General features: G+C 38.5%; 1 protein-coding gene across 8 annotated transcripts in view; it reads left to right on the plus strand.

Moving 5' to 3' along the window:
- Positions 1-20,388, plus strand: part of LPAR1 (lysophosphatidic acid receptor 1) — a 163,912-nt gene that overhangs the window by 51,560 nt on the left and 91,964 nt on the right. The window contains exon 1 of one of the 8 annotated variants that reach the window (XM_042242623.2): positions 1-8,880. This exon is cut by the window's left edge and continues 50,223 nt beyond it. The gene's annotated coding sequence lies outside the window, so the exon portion shown is untranslated. 8 annotated transcript variants of the gene reach the window in all.

Consider the following 20,388-nt stretch of genomic DNA (forward strand, 5'->3'; position numbering starts at 1 on the left):
TCCAGCTCAGAATCTTGTATTACCTGGCCATGCCTCTTGTTACTCTCCTTTTAGCATGGGACAGTTTCTTAGTTTCTTTTCTTTTATGACCTTGATCTTTTAAAGAGATTATAGGATGGTTATTTTGTAGAATGTTCCTCAATTTGGATTTGACCATCCTCCCCCTTTTTTTAAAAATTAAACTCAGAGTTTGGAACTTTGTCAGGAATATCTCAAAAGTGATGCTGTGTTCTTCTCATTACATCCTATCAGCTGGCACACACCGTGTTGTTGTTCAGTCGCGAAGGTGGGTCGGATTCTTTGCGACCTCATGGACGAGCACACCAGACTTCCCTGTCCTTCACTGTCTCCCAGAGTTTGTTCAGACTTATATCCATTGAGTGGGTGGTGCCATCTAGCCATCTCTTCCTCTGCTGCCCCCTTCTCTTTTTGTCTTCAGTCTTTCCCAGCATCAGGGTCTTTTCTAATGAATTGGCTCTTTGCATCAGGTGACTAAAGTATTGGAGCTTCAGCATCAGTCCTTCCAATGAATATTCAGGGTTGATTGCCTTTAGGATTGACTGGTTTGATCTCCTTGGAGCCCAAGGGACTCTCAAGGGTCTTCTTCAGCACCACAATTTGAAAGATCAGTTCTTTGGCACTCAGCCTTCTTTATGGTCCAACTCTCACATCCATACATAGCTACTGAAAAAGCCAAAGCTTTGACTATATGGACCTTCATCAGCAAAGTGATGTCTGTGCTTTTTAATACACTGTCTAGGTTTATCATAGCTTTTCTTCCAAGGAGCCAGCATCTTTTTAATTTCATGGCTGCAGTCACTGTCTGCAGTGATTTTGGTATTTGTCCCAGTTTCTGGTGATGTTTACTTTGATCATTTGATAAAGGTAGTGTCTTCTAGATTTCTTCACTGTAAAGTTACTGTTTTTCCTTTCTAAGTAATAAGAATTTTGTGAAACAGTATTTGGGTCTATGTAAATATCCTATTTCTTGTCAAACTTTTATTAGTTAATTTGTATTATAATGAACTCATAAATTCCTCTTTTATTCAAAGGGTTATAAATCTGTTCTGACATTCATTCTGAAGCTCAAAAATGTCCATTTTAGGCAAAGAAGGAACCCTGCAATCTAATTGTCTTTTTTTAAACATATCTTCATAATTCTTTGAGTGCTATCTGTCTTTCTGGCACAAGAACATGTTCCAAGTCATCATGTACTTCCCTGACCTCCAGCCCCGGACTCAAGCATTTCTCCCAAGAGCCGCTCCTTTCAGTAAAGAATGGTATTTAGAGACCAAGATGTAAGTCCTGGCACACTCATTGTTTTTGGGGTGTCACGCCTCCAAGTCCTCTGACTTGCATGCACGCACATGTTACACCTCACTACTCATACTCTTAAACTTCTGTTTTTATCGCTATAGCTCTTCAAAACCACGAGTCTGTACCTCTGTCCCCTCCTCTCCTGGACGCTCCCTTACCTTTTAGGCTCTGACAGGTGCTCTCAGCTGCCTTCCCAGGACCTCCTCCTCACCTCATTTAGTCTCTGACACTGCACTGAGTTGCTCTTGTGTTGTTACTGATATATGTATACATTATAGTTGGTGCTCAGATTTTCTTATAATCCAGTGTTTTCCCTCCAAGGAAAATATTCTTTAAAAATTGTATTTTGGAAATCTATAACATGGCATTTTCCTTATTATTATAAGATGTAGACTTTCTATTGATATTTTTATTGAGGACATACATGAATTGCACATATTTAAAATGTATAGTTTGATTTGTTTTGATGTGTGTAATACCCTTGAAATAATCACAATCAAAAGAATGAAGAAACCTATCACCCCTCAAATTTCCTCCTTCCCTTTGAAGTCCTTCCTTCTGTTGTCTTCCCCTCCCCTCCTGTTCTCCCAACTCTTACTGGTCTGCTTTTGGTCACTATAGACTAGTTTTATTTTTCTATAGTTTTATATAACTGGAATCATATAGTAAATGCTGATTTCTGTTTGGCTTCTTTCACTCAGTATAGTTGTTTTGAGTTGATATATACTATTATGTCTATGACTAGTTCATTTGTTTTAATTGCTGAGTAATCCCATTGTATGGACATTATAGCAATCTGTTTATCTATTTGTGAATTGATATTTGAGCTGTTTCCAGTTTTTGTCTATTAAAGATAAAAGCTACTATAATAAACATTTGTGCTCAAGTCTTTGTGCTGATGTGCTTTCTTTACTCTTGAGCAGATACCTTGGAGTGAAATGTTTAGATTGGATAGTAAGTGTATATTTAATTTTTAAAAATGGTCTAGTTCAGTTCAGTTGCTCAGTTGTGTCCGACTCTTTGTGACCTCATGAACTGCAGCAGGCCAGGCCTCCCTGTCCATCACCATCTCCCGGAGTTCACCCAAACTCACATCCGTGGCGTCAGTGGTGCCACCCAGCCATCTTATCCTCTGTCGTCCCCTTCTCCTCCTGCCCCCAATCCCTCTCGTTTTCCAAATTGATCCTATCTTCTGTTCCCACAGCAGTGTGTGAGAGTTAGTTGATTCGTATTCTCACCAACACTTGGTATGGTCAGTCTTTTAAATTTTGGTTATTCTGTTAATATCTAGTGGTATTTTATTGTGGTTTTAATTTGGGTTTTCATAATTGCTCTTCTGTGTTTATTTGCTGTCTGTATATTCTTTTCCATGAAGTGTCTAGACCTTTTGCCTAGTTTAAGAAGTGAGTGGTTTCTTCCTGAACTTTGAAATTTTAAAAATACATTTTGGATACAAGTCTTATATTAGATATGATTTTAAAGTTGTTTTTTTTTTTTAACAAGTTTGTGGCTTTTTAAATTTACTTAGTGTCCTTTGAAGAGCAGAAGAGCTTTCGATGAAGACTTGTGTTTCAGTTTGTTCTTTTATGGATCATACTTTTGATATCTTACGTAGGAAAACTTTGCCTGATCCAACTCCACAGAGATTTTCTCTTTTGTTGTTTTCCTCTAGCAATTTTATAGTTCGAAGTTTTACATTTAGGTCTATGAGCCATTTAAGTTGATTTTCATATGTGGATTGAAATGTGAATGAAAAGTTGTTTTTCACTCAGATATCCAGCAGTTTAGCACAATTTATTGGAAAGGCTCTTCTTTCTCCACTATGTTGCCTATTTACCTTTGTGAAAACTTTCTTATACAAGTATAGATCTACTTTCTGTTATATTTCATTAATCTATTTATCTTTCTTTAGGCCCATACCACACTGTCTTTATTCTTTTAAAAAATTTGTTGCATGAGTCTTGCTTCCAGCATGCAGGATCTTCATTTTTTCATGTGGGACCTTTTCTTGCAGCGCTCCGACTCTCTCGTTGTGACAGGCAGGCTCCGGAGTGTGCAGGCTTCAGTAGCTATGGGCTGTCTAGCTGTGTCACGTGGGCTCCGGAGCTCACAGGCTCAGTAGTTGCAGCACGTAGCCTTAGTTGCACAGCACGTGGGATCTTAGTTCCTTTACCAGGGATGGAACCCCATCTCCTGCATTGCCAGGTGGATTCTTAACCACTGGACTACCAAGGAAGTCCCCATTCTGTCTTTTTTCTTTATATCCTTTAATGTGTATGGGGTCAGTAGTGACCACCCCTCTTTTTGTTTCTGCCATTAGTAATTTGTGTTATCTTTTTTTTCCCCTAAACAACCGTATTGATTTTCTCAAAGAAATAGCTTTTGGGTTTATTGCTATTACTAATGGGCTTCTCAGGTGGCCCGGTGTTAAAGAATCTGCTGGCTGATGCAGGAGACACAGGAGACCTGAGTTTGATCCCTGGGTCGGGAAGATCCTCTGGATTAGGAAATGGCAACCCACTCCAGTATTCTTGCCTGGAAAATTCCATGGATAGAGGAGCCTGGAAGGCTGCAGTCCATGGGGTCACAAAGAGTCAGATGCAATTGAGCACACACACACACAGTTATATTATTATCTGATTTATTCATTGTTTCTTCTTTTTCTGCTTACTTTGGGTTTAATTAGATCATTTTTTTTCTGGCTTCTGATGGTCATTTATGTCAGACTTTTTTTCTATTAAGAGTGTTTAATGCTATAATTTTCCTCTTAGGTACTGCTTTAGTGGCACCCCGCAAGTACTGATGCTTTGTTTTTGTCTTCATTCAATTCAAAACATTCAAAATATTCAGTTCAAAGCACTTTCAAATTTCACCCTTCAGTTTCTTTATTGCATAAGGTATTTAAAGAGATGATAGTTGTTCAGCATTTGGTAATCTTCCAAAGATCTTTCTGTTACTGATTTTTAATTTAATTCAGTTATGGTCAGAGACCATACTTTGTATGACTTGAATCCTTTTAAATTTATTGAGACTTGTTTTATGGCCCAGGATAGGGTCTGTCTTGGTACCCGTTCATTTTGCACTTGAGGAAAATGTGTATTCTGCTGGTAGTCAATAGTGTTCTAAAAATGTCAATCAGAATCAAGTTGATAATTATGTTAAGTTCTTGTTATCCTTATTGATTTTCTGTTTTATCAATTAATTATAGAGGGGTATTGAAATTTTGGCCATGATTTCAGATTTGTTTGTTGCTCTTATCATTAGTTTTTACTTCATATCATTGAAAGTTCCCTTATTAAATGTGCGTGTGTATATATTAGTTGCTCAGTCATGTCTGACTCTGCGACCACATGGACTGTAGCCTGCCAAGTTCCTCTGGCCATGGGATTCTCCAGGCAAGAATACTGGAGTGGTTGCCAGTTCCTTCTCCACTTTATTAGATGTATAAACTTTAATTATTATTGTGTCATCTTGATGAATTGACCGCTTATCAGTAGTAAATGGCTTTCTTTGTTCTTGGTAATATATTTTGCTCTAAAATCTGCTCTGCCAGATATTAGTATAGGCACTCCAGTTTCATTTTTAGTGTCATCTTGACACATCTTTTCCCTTTTCCTATTAAACTACTTGTGTCTTCATGTTTAAAGTATGGTTCATGTAGGAAATGTAGAGGAGTTGACGCTTGCTTTTTTATCCAGTCTGACAACCGCTGCCATTTCATTGGTGATGTTTAGACTACTTCCTCTGTGTGTGTGTGTGTGTGTGTGTGTATTTTATTATGGTCATATTTAAGTATATCATCTTGCCCATCTGATGATGTTTGCTTATTTGTCCTGTCTATTCTTTGTTTCTCTTTCTCTCTCTTTTTTTATTTTTTGCATTTGGTGGTTTTTATAGCTTTATTTCTCCTTTGGCATATTAGCTATAATTCCTTGTTTTACTTTAGGTGGTTGATTTCAGCATTTGTAATAGGCTTTCAGTTACATTTATTTAATTAAGTTGATTATATTAAATGATATTTTTAAGTGATATTATCCCTCTCTATAGTATAGAACTCTTAAATATGTTTTCTTTTTCTGCCTCCTAACTTTTCTAAAATTTTATTTCTATAATAAATCCCATCATTATTACTTTTGTCAGATATCTTTTTAGTAGCTTTGTGGATATAATTCACATTAATTCAGCCAAGAAATGCAGTTCAGTGTTTTTTTTTTAATATATTCAGTGTTGTGGAACTGTTACCACAGTGCTAGAAAATTTTCTCCATCCGCAAAGGAAACCCCGCATCTATTACCAGTCATTCCCTATTTGTTGTTGTTTGGCTGCTAAGTCATGTCCGACTCTTTGCATCCCCATGGGCTGCAGCAGGCCAAACTCCCAGAGTTTGCTCAAAGTCATGTCCGTTGAGTCAGTGATGCTATCCAATCATCTCATCCTCTGCCACCCTCTTCTCCTTTTGCCTTTAATCTTTCCCAGCATCAGAGTTGGTTCTTCGCATCAGGTGAGTTGGCTCTTCACACCAGGGGCCAAAGTATTGGAGCTTCAGCTTTCACATCAGTCCTTCCAGTGAATATTCAGGGCTAATTTTCTTTAGATTGACTGGTTTGATCTCCTTGCAGTCCAAGGGACTTTCAAGAGTCTTCTCCAGCACCACAATTCAAAAGCATCATTCTGTATTTATCCTTTTCCAAACCCCTGGCAAACACCAATCTACTCTTCTGTCTCAGAGATTTGCCTATCCTGAACATTTCATATAAATGGAGTCATAGTATTAGGCCTTGTGTGGCTGGCTTCTTTCACACAGTATAATGTTTCTTAAGGTTGATGCATGCTATGATAGCATTTATTATCATTTTTTCCCTTGCGCGTTAAGATTCTGTTGTTTGAACATACAGTAAGTCCCCTACATATGAACGATTTCCATTTTGAGAGCATGTTCATAAGTCCAATTTGTAAGCCCAACAAAATTAGTCTAGTAACCCAACTAACACAATTGACTATATAATACTGTACTATAATAAGTTTATAACACTTTTCACACAAATAAAACATAAAGAAAACAAAATAAAATATTTTCAGTCTTACAGTGCAGTAGTACCTTGGAAAGTACAGAAGTACAGTAGTTCATGACAAACATATGAGCTAACTTACATGATTGTACATGTGAGTGAATGCATGTTCTCATCTTTGAAAGTTCACAGCTTGAAGATTCATGTGTAGGGGACTTACTGTAGGATATTTATTGTTTAGTCTGTTTATCAATCGATAGACATTTGGGTTGTTTCCATTTTTTTACTATTATGGATAATGTTTCTAGGAATATTCTTCTATAAGCTTTTGTGTTGATACATATTTTCACTTCCCTTGGGTATATACCTAGGGCTATACTGGCATGGTAACACTGTTTAATGTTTTGAAGGACTACCAGGCTGTTTTCCACAGTGGCTCTACCATTTTACCCTGCCTCCAGCAATGTTTGAGGGTTCTAGTTTCTCTATATCCTCACCAATTCTTATTATTACCTGTTATTTTGATGATAGCTTTCCTAGTGAGTTTGAAGTGGTATCTCATTGTGAATTTGCTCCCCCCTCCCGCCACTGGCTAAAGCTGTTGAGTATCTTTTTACATACTTACCGGCCATTTATGTATTTCCTTTGGGAAATGTCTATTCAGATTTTTTTTCTCCTTTTAAAGTTGGCTTGTGTCTTTATTATTGAGTTGTAAAAGTTCTTCATATACTCTGTATACCAGTCCTTTATCAGATATGCTTTGTAGATATTTCTCTCATTTTGTGAGTTATTTCAATTATAATTTAAAGAGACATGTAAGAAAACTATCTTTTATGTTTATCCATTTAATTACTAGTTTCAGTATTCTCTATTTCTTTGTGAAAATTCATCTGTCCTTGTGATATAAGTTTCCTTTGTCTGATAGAATTTCTTTCTAACATTTCTTATAGTCCATGGTCTGCTTACAGTAAATCCTTTCATTTGTTTTGTTTTAAAATGTTTTTGCTTAATTCTCCTTTTTGAAAAACATTTTCCATGGACAGAAACTTATATTGATAGGGTTATATTTTTTTCAGTACTTTAAAGATGTTGATCACTGTCTTCTTGCTTGCCATATTTCTGATGAAAAATCTGCTGTTCTCCCTATCCGAATTCCTCTCGGTGCCACATGTCTTTTTTTTTATCTGGTGGTTTTAAAGATTTTCTTGTTATCATTATGTTTGATAAATTTGATTAAGTGTGCCTTTATGCATTTTCTTTGTTTTTTATGTTCATAGTTTATTAAACTTGTTGAATATGTAAACTTGTAGTTTTCATTTAAGTTTGGAACTTTTTGGCCTTTGTTTTTCAGATATCCTTCTCTTTCCTTTAAAAGTGTTAGTCACTCAGTCATGTTCCATTCTTTGTGACCCCATGCACTGTAGCCCAGCAGGCTCCTCGATCCATGGGATTTCCCAGGCGAGAATACTGGAGGGGATTGCCATTCAACCCAGGGATCGAACCCAGGTCTGCCTCATTGCAGGCAGACTCTTTATCATCTGAGCCACCAGGGAAACCCTCTCTCTTTCCTTTGGGAGCTCCAGTTACATGTATAGTGGTCTGTTTGAAATTTTCCCACAACTCACTGATGCTCTTTTAATTTTTCTTACTCTCTCGTTTTCTCTCAGTGCTTCATTTTGGATAGTGTCTATTTCTCTCACTTTGCTAATCCTTTCTTCTGCAATGCCAGATTTTTGTTAATCCCATCCAGTATATTTCTCATTTTATGCATTGTATTTTTCATCTCTAAAAATTTGATTTTGGTCTCTTTAATAATCTTTTATGTTTCTACTTTTTTAATATTTGGAATAAGTTGTAATAACTGTTTTAATCTACTTATCTGTTAATTCTCACGTCTATTTCAGTTTTGTTTCTGTTTCAGTTGTGAAACTATTTTCTCCTTATGTTGGTCATATTTTCCTACTTCGTTGCATGACTAGTAATTACGGATTGGATGCCAGACTATGTGAATTTTACCTTGTTGGGTGCTAGATATTTGTGTTCCCATAAATATTCTCAAGCTTTGTTCTGGGTCATAGTTAATTACTTGGAAAGAATTTGGTCTTTTTAGGTCTCGCTTTTAAAATTTGTTAGGTGGGATCAACTCAGTGTTTAGTTCTAGGACTGATTATTCCCCTCTTCTGGGGCAAGATGTTTCTGAGTGCTCTAGCCAAGGTTCTGTGAATTATGAGGTTGTGCAGTCTCAGACTTCCCTGGTGGCTCAGACGGTAAAGCGTCTGTTTACAATGCGGGAGACCTGGGTTCCACCCCTGGGTTGGGAAGATCTGCTGGAGAAGGCAATGGCAATCCACTCCAGTACTATTGCCTGGAAAATCCCATGGACAGAGGAGCCTGGTAGGCTGCAGTCCATGGGGTCGCAAATAGTTGGAGACAACTGAGCGACTTCACTTTCCTTTTTCCTTTCCAGTCTTGCTAGTGGAAACAGAGACTGTTCTAATTGATATCACTCCAGTCTCTTCACAGATTCCTGTATGCTTCTCTGATCTGTTCTCTGGTGAGTACTCAAGGCAGGGGATGGAGGGGCTGCAGATCTCTGGGGTTTTCTTTCTGGTTCTCTTCTCTATGGTATTCTGTTCTGGTAACTCTAGCTGCTTTGAGCTTCTTGTGTTCCCAGATATGCTTCTTTAACTCAGTAAGTTCTCTGGGTTCCACCTGGATTTCCCCTGTATAGTGGCTGGACAGTCTTGAGGCAGGAAGCCAGGTCAATCATGAAGTGAAAGGGAAAGTCACTCAGTCGTGTATAACTCTTTGCAACCCATGAACTATATAGTCCATGGAATTCTCCAGGCCATAATCCTGGAGTGAGTAGCCTTTCTCTTCTCTAGGGGATCTTCCTAACCCAGGAATTGAACCCAGGCCTCCCACATTGCAGGTGGATTCGGGAAACCCAGGAATACTGGAGTGGGTAGCCTATCCATTCTCCAGTGGATCTTCCCAATCCAGGGATTGAACCCAGGTCTCCTGCATTGCAGGCGGATTCTTTACCAGCTGAGCCACAAGGGAAGCCCAAGAATACTGGAGTGGGTAGCCTGTTGTTTCTCCAGTGGATCTTCCCGACCCAGGAATCGAACTGGGGTCTCCTGCATTGCAGGTGGATTCTTTACCAACTGAGCTATCAGCGAAGTCTGAGTCAATCATAGTGCTTACCTGTTCTTTCCCCACTTCTGACATGTTCAGTATTTTGTATATTTTATTGTTTTTCTTTTTTAAGACAGTCATCTGGTCTGTTACTCTTATCTTAGCCCTGTATATTATTTTTCTGTAGAAAATTAGAGTATCCACAGCACCTCAGGATACATATATATGTATATATATATATATAACCTTACTCTGTAGATATGTTTGCCAAATGGGATAAATATATAGATACCTAATTTAAATACAATTTAATGTTTATTGGCTGTATAAATTGAATTGCATGGGAACATAGTTTTAATAATTCAGTTGGCAAGCACTGTATTATTAGTTTCTGAACTTTTCTACTCTTATATGCGATTGTATTAAGCCCTCTTGGAGTAAAATCTTCATCATTAATGAACTCGTTCCACAGTATAAATTTGTAGTTGTAGAGTTACATAGTCTCTGATCCAGGGTGCATTTTAGAATCTTGATGCAAACCACACAAACACATGCACTCATCCGTATTGTATTCCAGAAAGATTATATAGTTTGTCTACACCAGAAATAAATGTGTCTATTCTCTTACACCGTGAGAAACACATCAGAAAACTATCTTCCAGGCATAACTTTTTTATGTTGAGGTGCAGTTGTAGTTTTAAAAATTTAAATTTGTTTTATTGAAGTAGAGTTGATTTATAATATGTTAGTTTCCGCTGTACAGCAAAGTGATTCAGATATATAGAGATAGGTGTATTCTTTTTCATATTCTCTTCTATTATGGTTCATTACAGGATAGTGAATATAGTTCCCTGTGCTATACACTAGGATCATGTTGTTTATCCATTCTATAGATAATAGTTTGCATCTGCTAACCCCAAGCTCGAAGTCCATCTTTTCCCCCTGCCCCTGTTCCCCCTACCGAGCAATCACAAATATGAGCAACCATAAATATGAGGTACATAGAGTGAGTTTTAAATCACTCTTCAATTCAGGCACTCAGAATTTATTTTGACTTATTTTCTGAAAAGTACTTGAAGTTTAAGCTACTGGAAACCTTAAGTAATGGAAGATGCCTTTGTCCGCAGAATCCTTTGCTGTTATTCTGGGCTGAATGCTTTTCTTATCGCAGCTGCAGACTTCTATATTTTGGCCAGCTATTTTGACAGTATGCCTCCACCCCCATTCGCTTTCCCTTTTTCCTTCTTTCCCTTTCCCTCACACCCTTCTATTCTAAGTAATTTGGGAATTACTTCTGATTTTAGAAACATGCATTTGCTCTTAGAAGAAAATATCCCTCAAGACTCCTCCATTGGCTCTGGTTGGAAGAATCTAGCTCATCCTGAGGGTTGATTATAAAGTTGTAATCTCTTTGTCCTAAAACCTGTGGACTGCAGACATTCCAACATAGCTCAGAGGCTCTCTCCATAAACATCCCTCAATAGAAATGTACCCACCCTATCTATGCTTCGGGATATTTACTTTCTTGGGTGGAACTCTTGATTGCCTAAAGTCTTTGCAGGCTCTGAGTCCCTATGCAAAAGGCTGGGTCAAGGCATGCAGATAACAAAGAGTTTGGGAGTTTGGACATTGTGGCCTTGGGTAAAGGAAAGAAACAGGGTGGTTGTAAGTCTGTTTCTTATTCAAAGAGTAATTCTTTTCCTTGCCTTTCAAGAGGATTTTTAAGATCTTTTAGTTGACTTCTCTTCCTTTGCTCTCATCCCTTTCTTTTGCTCTCTCCCTTTATAATTTAGGATGCTCATGAGTTTCTTTTTTTTTTTTTCTTTAGCTTATAGGATATATTTCTCTTTTGGCCAGTTTCTGACTCATTATTCCTAAACTTTAGATTACCCCCATTTTCTAAATAATATCCCAGAAACTAGCTTGACATGTTAACAGAGTTTGACTAATTCATCCTTCGCCCTAGTAGTGATGACCATTGTAAGATTTTTTTTTGTTTTTCAAAAATTGTGTTTTTACAATTCCTGGTTATTTGGACAAGTTGCAGGATAGCATCTCTCCCCAGCAGGAGCACTTTCCAAAAGGGAAAACTGTACACCTGTCCATACAGTCTTTGAAATCAGACCTGTGAGTTTATTTAAACACTTTTTGGCCAGTTCTTTAATCTGCAGTCTTGAGCTCCATCAGAGTACACATAAAACAGTGCAGCTGTGGTGCTGGGGTTTCTTTTGTGCAGGTTGTGTGAGCAGAATGGGCTAGCTGTATTCCTGCCTTTGAACACATGAGCCAATTGCCATGTGGAAAGAATGGTAGACTCTTAGGCCAAATGTAAGTCTGATTGAAAAGCTGGAAAAGCAAATGGAACTGAGCCTATCAGTTTTGTGAAAAAGGAAAGATTTAAGAGCATGAAATATATTGTCTTCAGTGTGTAAACGGAGGGCTTCCCTGGTGGCTCAGTGGTAGAGAACCTGCCTGCCAATGCAGGAGATGCAGGTTCCAGCCTTGGATCGGGAAGATCCCCTGGAGAAGGAAATGGCATCCCACTCCAGTGTCCTTGTCTGGGAAATCCCATGGATGGGGAGCCTGGCAGGCTATAGTTCCTGGGGTCACAAAGAGAGTCAGGCACAACTTAATGACTAACCAACAAAGTGTAGTAGTGTATGACTCTCAAAATGTGAAGAATGTTTTCCTTTTTCTTGTGATTTCCTGGAGTTTTTAATCTTAGTTCATCACATTTGTGTGCATTTCAGTTGGACAGTTTCTTTCAATAGTTATAATAGCTACATTTTTTTGGTCAGCATTATTATCACAGATATTCCTTGTTTACATGGATTGATAAGAAGCTCATGCTGAAGCTCTCCTGAGCACATTACTTTATCACCCGTATTATGTCATCTGTGGAAATTTCAGGGTGTAATATATCCTAATTACATTTAATACAAACGCCTTGTTCTTGCTATTGCAGATAAATGATGCCATGGCTGAATGTATAGTTTGAGTCATTCTACATTTTTGACGAAATGAAATGTTGCTTTTATGTCTTGTCCGCTGTTGTGGCCAAGTTGATGACTGTGTCCAGCCTAAGTTTTTCCCTTTGTGATTTTGATTTTTTCCCCATTTTGTTTTTTCATGAGAATTCTTTTAACTCTTCAAGTTTATTTTTTTAACAAACCTGCATTTCACTTGTAGATCATGCACTTCATATTTTTCCTGAAATGAGCTCTTTCTTTTAATTATCGTAACATATAAATGACATATAATTTACATTTTCAGGTTCAATAGTGAGTGAAGTCACTCAGTCATGTCCGACTCTTTGTCACCCCATGGACTGTAGCCTATCAGGCTTCTCCGTCCATGGGATTTTCCAGGTAAGAGTGCTGGAGTGGATTGCCATTTCCTCCTCCAGGGGATCTTCCTGACCCAGGAATCGATCCCGGGTCTCCCACATTGCGGGGCAGACACTTTACCGTCTGAGCCACCAGAGCTAAGTATATTTACATTGTTGTGGAACAGATCTTCAGATCTCCCTTTGTCTTACAAAACTGAAACTCTCTGCCTATTAAAAAACATCTCATCATCCTCTTCCTCCCCAGCCCCTGGCAACCACCATTCTACACACTGTCTCTATGAATTTGACTCCTCTAGGTACAAATATTTGTCTTTTTGTTACAAGCTTATTTCGCTTAGCATAATGTCCTCAGGGTTCTGGAGAAGGAAATGGCAACCCACTCCAGTACTCATGCCTGGAAAATTCCATGGATGGAGAAGCGTGGTGGGCTGCAGTCCATGGGGTCTTTTCTCTATTATTGTGAATAACACTGCCATGGACAGGGGTGTTCAGATATCTCTTTGAGATCCTGCTTTCAATTATTTTGGGTGTATATACCTAGCAGTGGAACTGTGGGCTTAAAAAAATTCTATGTTTAATGTTTTAAGAAACTGCCATTCTGATTTCTACAGCAGCTGAACTACTTTGCATTCCCATGAGCAATACACAATGGTTCCAATTTCCCCACAACCTTGCTTGTTTTGTTAGCAACAAATCTAAGTGATGCGAGGTGTTCTTATCGCCAGAGAAGGCAATGGCACCCCGCTCCAGTGCTCTTGCCTGGAAAATCCCATGGATGGAGGAGCCTGGTAGGCTGTAGCCCATGGGGTCGCTAAGAGTCGGACACGACTGAGCGACTTCACTTTCACTTTTTACTTTCATGCATTGGAGAAGGACATGGCAACCCACTCCAGTATTCTTGCCTGGAGAATCCCAGGGACAGGGAAGCCTGATGGGCTGCCGTCTATGGGGTCACACAGAGTCGAACACGACTGAAGTGACTTAGCAGCAGCAGCAGCAGCAATAGTCCTTATCACACTGTGGTTTTGATTTGCATTTCCCTAGCAGTTAGTGCTGTTGACTATCTTGTCAGGTGTTTTTTTGACCATTTGAATGTTTCTGGAGGATGTTTATTCAAGTTTTACTTTTTAGTTCAGTTGTTTGAGTTTCTTCTTGTTGAGTTTCTTTATATATTCTGGATATCAATTCCTTTTTAGATATATGATTTACAAATATTTTATCCCGTTCCATGGATTGTCTTTTCATTCTCAATTGTGTTTTTTGCACAGGAGTTTTAAATTTTGATTTAGTGCATTTTATTTTTTTTTCTCTGTGTTCTTTAAGCTTAAGAACTTAATGTCTTTTAGGAAAAGCTTACTTTTATTGTTAAATAACGTGTGTTCTGTTTGTTCTTTCTGGATGTACCAATTCTTCTTCTGTTGAATCTGTATTTTCTATGGTCCACAGCCATAATTTCTAATCATTCTAGTAACTATATATTGAAGCATGTGTGATTTTTCTCCAGCTTGTCTTCCATGGCATCAACTTGGTCTTCTGTAGTGGCACTTCTGCCTGTTGTTGTTTTAAATCATTTTTAGTTTCAACAGTTTTATTTTCTTTTTCGTTTTTATTTTTTTAAATCAATGTTATAAAGAGTCAAACAGCTATATGAGGATTTCTAAGAAAAAGGAGTTCTTTTCTCCCTTCTTGCCTTTTCTCTTCCCCATAACTACCATTTTCAGTTGATTTAGTTGCTTCATTGGGTATTTGCATTGCACCACTAAGATTTATCCTTGTACTATTGGATATGTCAGTTTCAAGTATTGATAGACATCCCTGTGGAAGATGTGTTGCACGCCTACTCCCCTCCTAAACCTCTCCATCCTAATACCTTAGGTTGTGTTTCTGATCATGTCAGTTTTCAGTGTTAATGTTATTATGACCTTGATAATATCATTCACAGCTGAGCCATCTAGAAGTCTGTGAATCCTTTTCTTCTTCTGTAAATTCTTCATTCTCTTTTAAATTTTCATTTTTCTTCTTATGTGTGCTTACTGCTGTGTGCTGGTTATTCTCTTCTATATGCTTAGGATTCTGTGTGCTCTTTCAATCCCAAGCTGTCAGTTCTAGAAATCTCTCAACATACTCGGACAGACAGACAGTCTGTGCAGTCCACCTTGCCATCTCGCAATGTCCTTCCACAAGCAGGCCAGGAATTCCCTTTATTTTTCTCCTGAATTGACCTTTTGTTCCTGTATCTCACGCCTTCATTTTGACCAGTTTCCTCCCTACTTTGCGAAGGACATCCTGCAATGAGGCTGTAGATGGTAAATCACTTTCTTCATTGTCCATTGTCTTCCAGCTTCTAGGTTGCTGTTGAGAAATGCAGACTTTGATTCCTCATCCTTTGTCCATGAGCTCCCCCTATCACTTTCTAAAGAGTTACAAGAATTTTTTAAAAATCTTTTGTGTTTAAAAAAAATCATGATGATGTGCTCAAAGTGGGCATATTAAAATTGATAGAAGTGGGCATGTAGGTTATCAGTGGACCTTACAAGTCAACAAACTTAGGACTTGGCACTTTAGGAAATGTTTTGATTTTGTTACTTGATCGCCCCCACCCACCCTTATACCGCCCACTCGTCTCCATTTCCTTTTTTTTTTTTTTTTCCCCTTTAATTCTGGAATTGCTTTTGTTTGGCTATTAGATCTCCTGGACTAGTCCTCCAGCTTTCTCATTCTTAACTGTTCTGTTTTCCTTCAGTGGTCTTTTGGTTCTACATTTTGGGGAAGTTTCTTAACTTTGTATTCCAGTCCTGCTCCTGCATTTCCAGGTACTGGTTTTTAAGTCTCCTGTTTTTGTTTGAATGGGCGCAGCATCTTCTTCCTGATGTAACTGTTGTTAAGATCTTTTCATCTACCCAGATTCCAGAGAAGACTCTTCCAGTCTTAGCCTTTAGATACAAGGCTGGTTTCAGATGCTTAAGGTAAATAAATAGATAAATATTGAGCAAGACAAGCTATAGCCCTGACCTTCCTCTTGTTCATCTTGCTCATCCAGGTTTGAGGTTGAGAGTTTCTTGTCTAGTTTCTGCTGGACTGGAGAGTATAGAGCTCTCTGAAGAAGGATGCGTCAAATCTGAAATATTTTGCTCCCTGATCTAACTGGCTCTATTTATGTGTTATTTGGAGGATAAATGTATCCATTCCTGGTTTCAGCATTGATGACGTCTTTCCTCCTTTGGTACTTTATGTTCATCTACTTATTTGGGGAATGGAAGCTTTGAAATCTTTAGTCATGTAGGCCCCACCCAAGCTGTGGTTTATCTTCTCCTTCACTAATACCATTTTCTGCTTTTTCATTCTGTTTTCTACTTTATTGACTGCCTTCATTCAGGTCCGTAATTCATAATTTTTTGGTTAATGTTGACTCATGTCTGATCTCATATTTTCCTAAAGTTACCTTTTATGTTGTATACCTATTTCTTAAGTAAATATTTGCTCTGACTCTAGAGTCTCCCTTCTCTTGAGCTGAACAATATTTTTCATTTGCCTGGTGGATATGAATTTTTCTGTGTCTTATCCTTAGAGAGTGAAGTCTGTGTGTATTCAGTATCAGGTATAGCCCTGTATTCTTTTAAGGGGCTGAGATGAGTCATTATTTGACTTAAGTCCAGATGAAGGAAAAAGGTTAGATTTATAGTAGATAAATTTGCCAAGTTAGAAATTCATCTTCCTATGAGGCCTAGGAAAAGAGCCAGCATCAGCTCCAGAAGTAATCAAAGGGAACAGTTCCCTCAGAACCAGAGACTTTTTAAAAAGGTATTTGGTGTTGCACTCAGTAATTAGAAAGATCATTGTCATTTGGCATGGCTGCCCATATCAGAAGCCAGCTGGTAGTGCTTTTTTCCCACATATTTTCTGGGCCAGTCATTATGGGTACATGTAAATTAGGAGTAAATACAGCCAGAGATTACTTGCTCAGTCAGAGCCAGGAACCCCTTTTAAGGAGCTGAATATATTTTAAATGTACTCCAATGCTCCGTGGCTTAGTTCACTCCAGCCCTCATCCTTCTTAACAGGGAGCATCATTGTGAGCCTATTGGGGTCTCATTTACTTATTTTCTGTCCATGTAATTACAGTTTCACATGAAAGCAATGTTGAGCTTTAAATGTTCTCCAACCTTCCATGTTGATTCTTGCCAGTATATATTTCTGAAAGTTTGAGCAATAGGTAGGATCCATCTGTGGTTTCTAGGATTGAGTCAGGATATTTCCTTTTCTTATATTCAGTTGGTTATTTTCTGTTAATCTAGCACAGAACCATAAGCCTATGCGGCTTTCTTACTTGTAGATTGTATTTTATCTAAACATTTTTTATAAAATATTTTTTAAAATGGAAATATAGTTGATTTATAATGTTTCAGTATTAGGTGTACAACAAAGTGATTCAGTTAGACGTACATACGTATCTATTTTTTTTCTGATTCTTTTCCCTTGTGAGTTTTTACAAAATATTGAGTGTAGTTCCCTGTGCCATATAGTAGGTCCTTGTTGACTGTATAATGTGTTGGTGTGTGTGTGTGTGTGTGTGTGTGTGTGTGTGTGTGTGTGTCAATTTTGAGCTCTGGGGAGGGACTTTGAGGTAATTCGTAGCCAGTGACTGTAGAATGAGTGAATAGGCATGCCAGTCGGTGACAGAGCTCCTGTTCTGCTAGTAGCAGTAGGTGTGGTTTTGTGGTTTTGAGAAGGATGATGGAGATTGGAAGTCATGCCTAGAATGGAACATGGGGGCAACGAGGGAGGAAGAGAAGGGAAAAAGAGTGATGGCCAAGGGTACCTGGGGTTAACAGAGCCAACTCACACTGCTTTGTGGTTTCCTGTTATCAAGAGCTCAAAGGACATAGAGAGGTAGGCTGAGGCCTGGTTAGAAGAACTTCAGGACAGGTATCTAAATACTTGGAAGAGTTCAAAGAGGGATGAGTTGTTTTTTTTTTTTTTTTTTTTAAATTCTGTGCAGCTCTGCAGTTGGCAGTCTGGGGCTCTGAGAAAGCAGGAGACGGTATGTCAAGGTAATCTGGCGTGCTTAGCCAGAGACTGCCTGGCATCATTGCCTAGGAGATTGTCTTTGGTGTCATCACATCTCTTCCCCCATGATTTGCACAGTTTTGTAAGTCAGTTGAGCAGTACATAGGTTTCATGAATGTAATTTTAAGATGTTGCTTCCCAAGAGAGCTATTTTATACTCTTTGAGGTGGTATTGCTTAACTCTTACCTTTTCAGTTAATTAACCATACTCCATCTTATAAAGGGCTTCTCATAGTGTAAGAACAGGTTCAACATACACTTTTATGAATCTTCTAGTGTTACACACTATTAGCCCAGAAATTAAAATCTCTTCATCTGGAAAAAGAAAAGGTTCAGCAAAAGCATCTAAACTCAATATGTCTTCGATGCTTTAGGGGAAGACAGTTAATGTTTTGTCTTGATATTCTTCAAAAAGGAAACTAACAATCTGTATTGTCTACTGTGTAACTCAGGAATGTGTCACATAAATCAAAACTAGGGGTACGTCATTAACATTTTTATGTGGATGAGAGCAGGGTTTGGGGAAATAGGTACTCTGCAGGACGTCTGGCTTACATCTTGCTTCCTTCAGAACTTTCTGAAATTTTTGGTTAGAAAACCTCCAAGCTCTTTCTCTTGGTTAATTTTTGTTCACTTGGAAGGTTCATCCATGGAAAGGCCCTGTGGTAGGTCCCGGTTCAAGTCTCAGCTCTGTCGTTTCCTAGCCTCATGACAAGCCTCAAGTTTCTTATCTATGAAATGAGTTGACAGTATCTACCTCAAATTGTACGTGAAATGACTGCACCTTTGCTCAGCATCTAGTAGGTGTTCATTAAATCCCAGGCTCCTACCCTTTCCCCTTTTACTATCAGCAGTGATGCCATATAGCATTTGTTACACGCATTTCTTTATCCTTTTTCTGACTGTAGGCTGGGAACCCAGCATTCACATTTTGGGCAACTCTTTGTACTCTGAATATGGAAAATATTTTAAGGCCATATTGCTTAATGATGTAACTCAGCAGAAATGATATTGGACCCACATGAATATTTAAGAATAGAATCTCACTCGCCTTCCGTATTTCTTTTTGGTTATCATGCTGTTCATATATTCATAGAACAAGATGGTGTGAACTGTAAATATGTGAGAAGGAAAAAAGGGGAAGAAAGAAGGGGTGGCACAAAATGATGCCAGGAATAAGTTCAGTACAAAACAGCGCACCGTGGGGCCCTATACTTTCCCAGGGTGGGGTCGGCTTTCCGACAGCCCTCACAGAAGAGGAGAGGCCCTCTGTGGATGTGTGCCTTCCTCCTGGGCTATTTATTTAACTTCACAGTGTGATGAACAGCAGATCTTTCCCCTCTACAGCTGGGACTGAAGAGAACATCACTGTTGTCTCAGGGTAGCTATGGAATTTTGTGTGGATCATTAGACCAAAACGTCTTGGCAGCCTGACTTTTGTTAATAAAAAATAGTCAGTGACAGAATATTAGAGGAGGAAGGTAGAAAGGTGCCACAATTCTGAACAATGGAAACCTAAAGTGATTAAAACTAGTATGAAGGATAATACACGAAGACAGGATAAAAATCAGGCTAGCAAGTTCAGAGAAGTTGCTGCCAAACCTAGATTGTTTCTTAGGAAACAGTTCTTCTGAGGTTATGTGACTTGCCCAGCATCATTCAGCTAATAGAGAATAGTGCCAGAGGATTTGCAGAGACTTGGCTTAGATATCCAACTCCACTGTTAACTAACTGCTCAAGATTACTGACTTGGATTTTTGTGATCCTGGTTCGTGACTTTTACTGTTAAGAAGAGTATCATTTCCCAATAGTATGAAAGTGTTCTCGTGTCATTTTGCATGCTGGGGAAACCAGAAAGTGTATTTACAGACAAATGCTGCCTTTTTGAGGCAGGGGTCGGCTCAGTTTTATTCATTATGCCCTTAGTTCACTATGGATGTTCCATAAATAACACTTTGAGTAAAAGAAAGGATATTGTTAGCTGGTATGAAAGCAACCTAAAAGTGAAAAATTGTCTTTAGAATGAAAGTATTTTCTTAACGTCTTTTTTAAAAATTATTTTTATTGAAGGATAATTTACAGAATTTTGTTGTTTTCTGTCACACTTCAACATGAGTCAGCCGTAGGCACACGTACTTTCCCTCCCTTTTGAACCTCCCTCCCATCTTAAGGTCTTAAAATGAAAAATCGTCCCCCTCTGTCGATTGAGATGTGGAAATAAGTCACATCCATCTAGCAGCCTCTAAAAGGTTGAGAGGAATTGAGAAATGGACTCTTCCTCACACTGGTGGAAGTTTGATTTACAAAGCCCCCTCCCCCACTGCCCATCCAAATAACTTCTTCTTGGGTCCCACCCCTTTAACATTGGGGTATCTTGCCTTTCTTTAATTCTGAAAATGGTAACAAGTTCCCTGAGGAAATGTAAATATGGAACGCATTCACTTAAATCTCATCTGGGACTGGGACTTGGTGCTCTAGGACTGATTCTCTATGAAAAAAAATATGATT

This window comes from Ovis aries, chromosome 2 (genome assembly GCF_016772045.2).
Source record: "Ovis aries strain OAR_USU_Benz2616 breed Rambouillet chromosome 2, ARS-UI_Ramb_v3.0, whole genome shotgun sequence".
In the NCBI taxonomy this organism is placed as follows: Eukaryota; Metazoa; Chordata; class Mammalia; order Artiodactyla; family Bovidae; genus Ovis; species Ovis aries.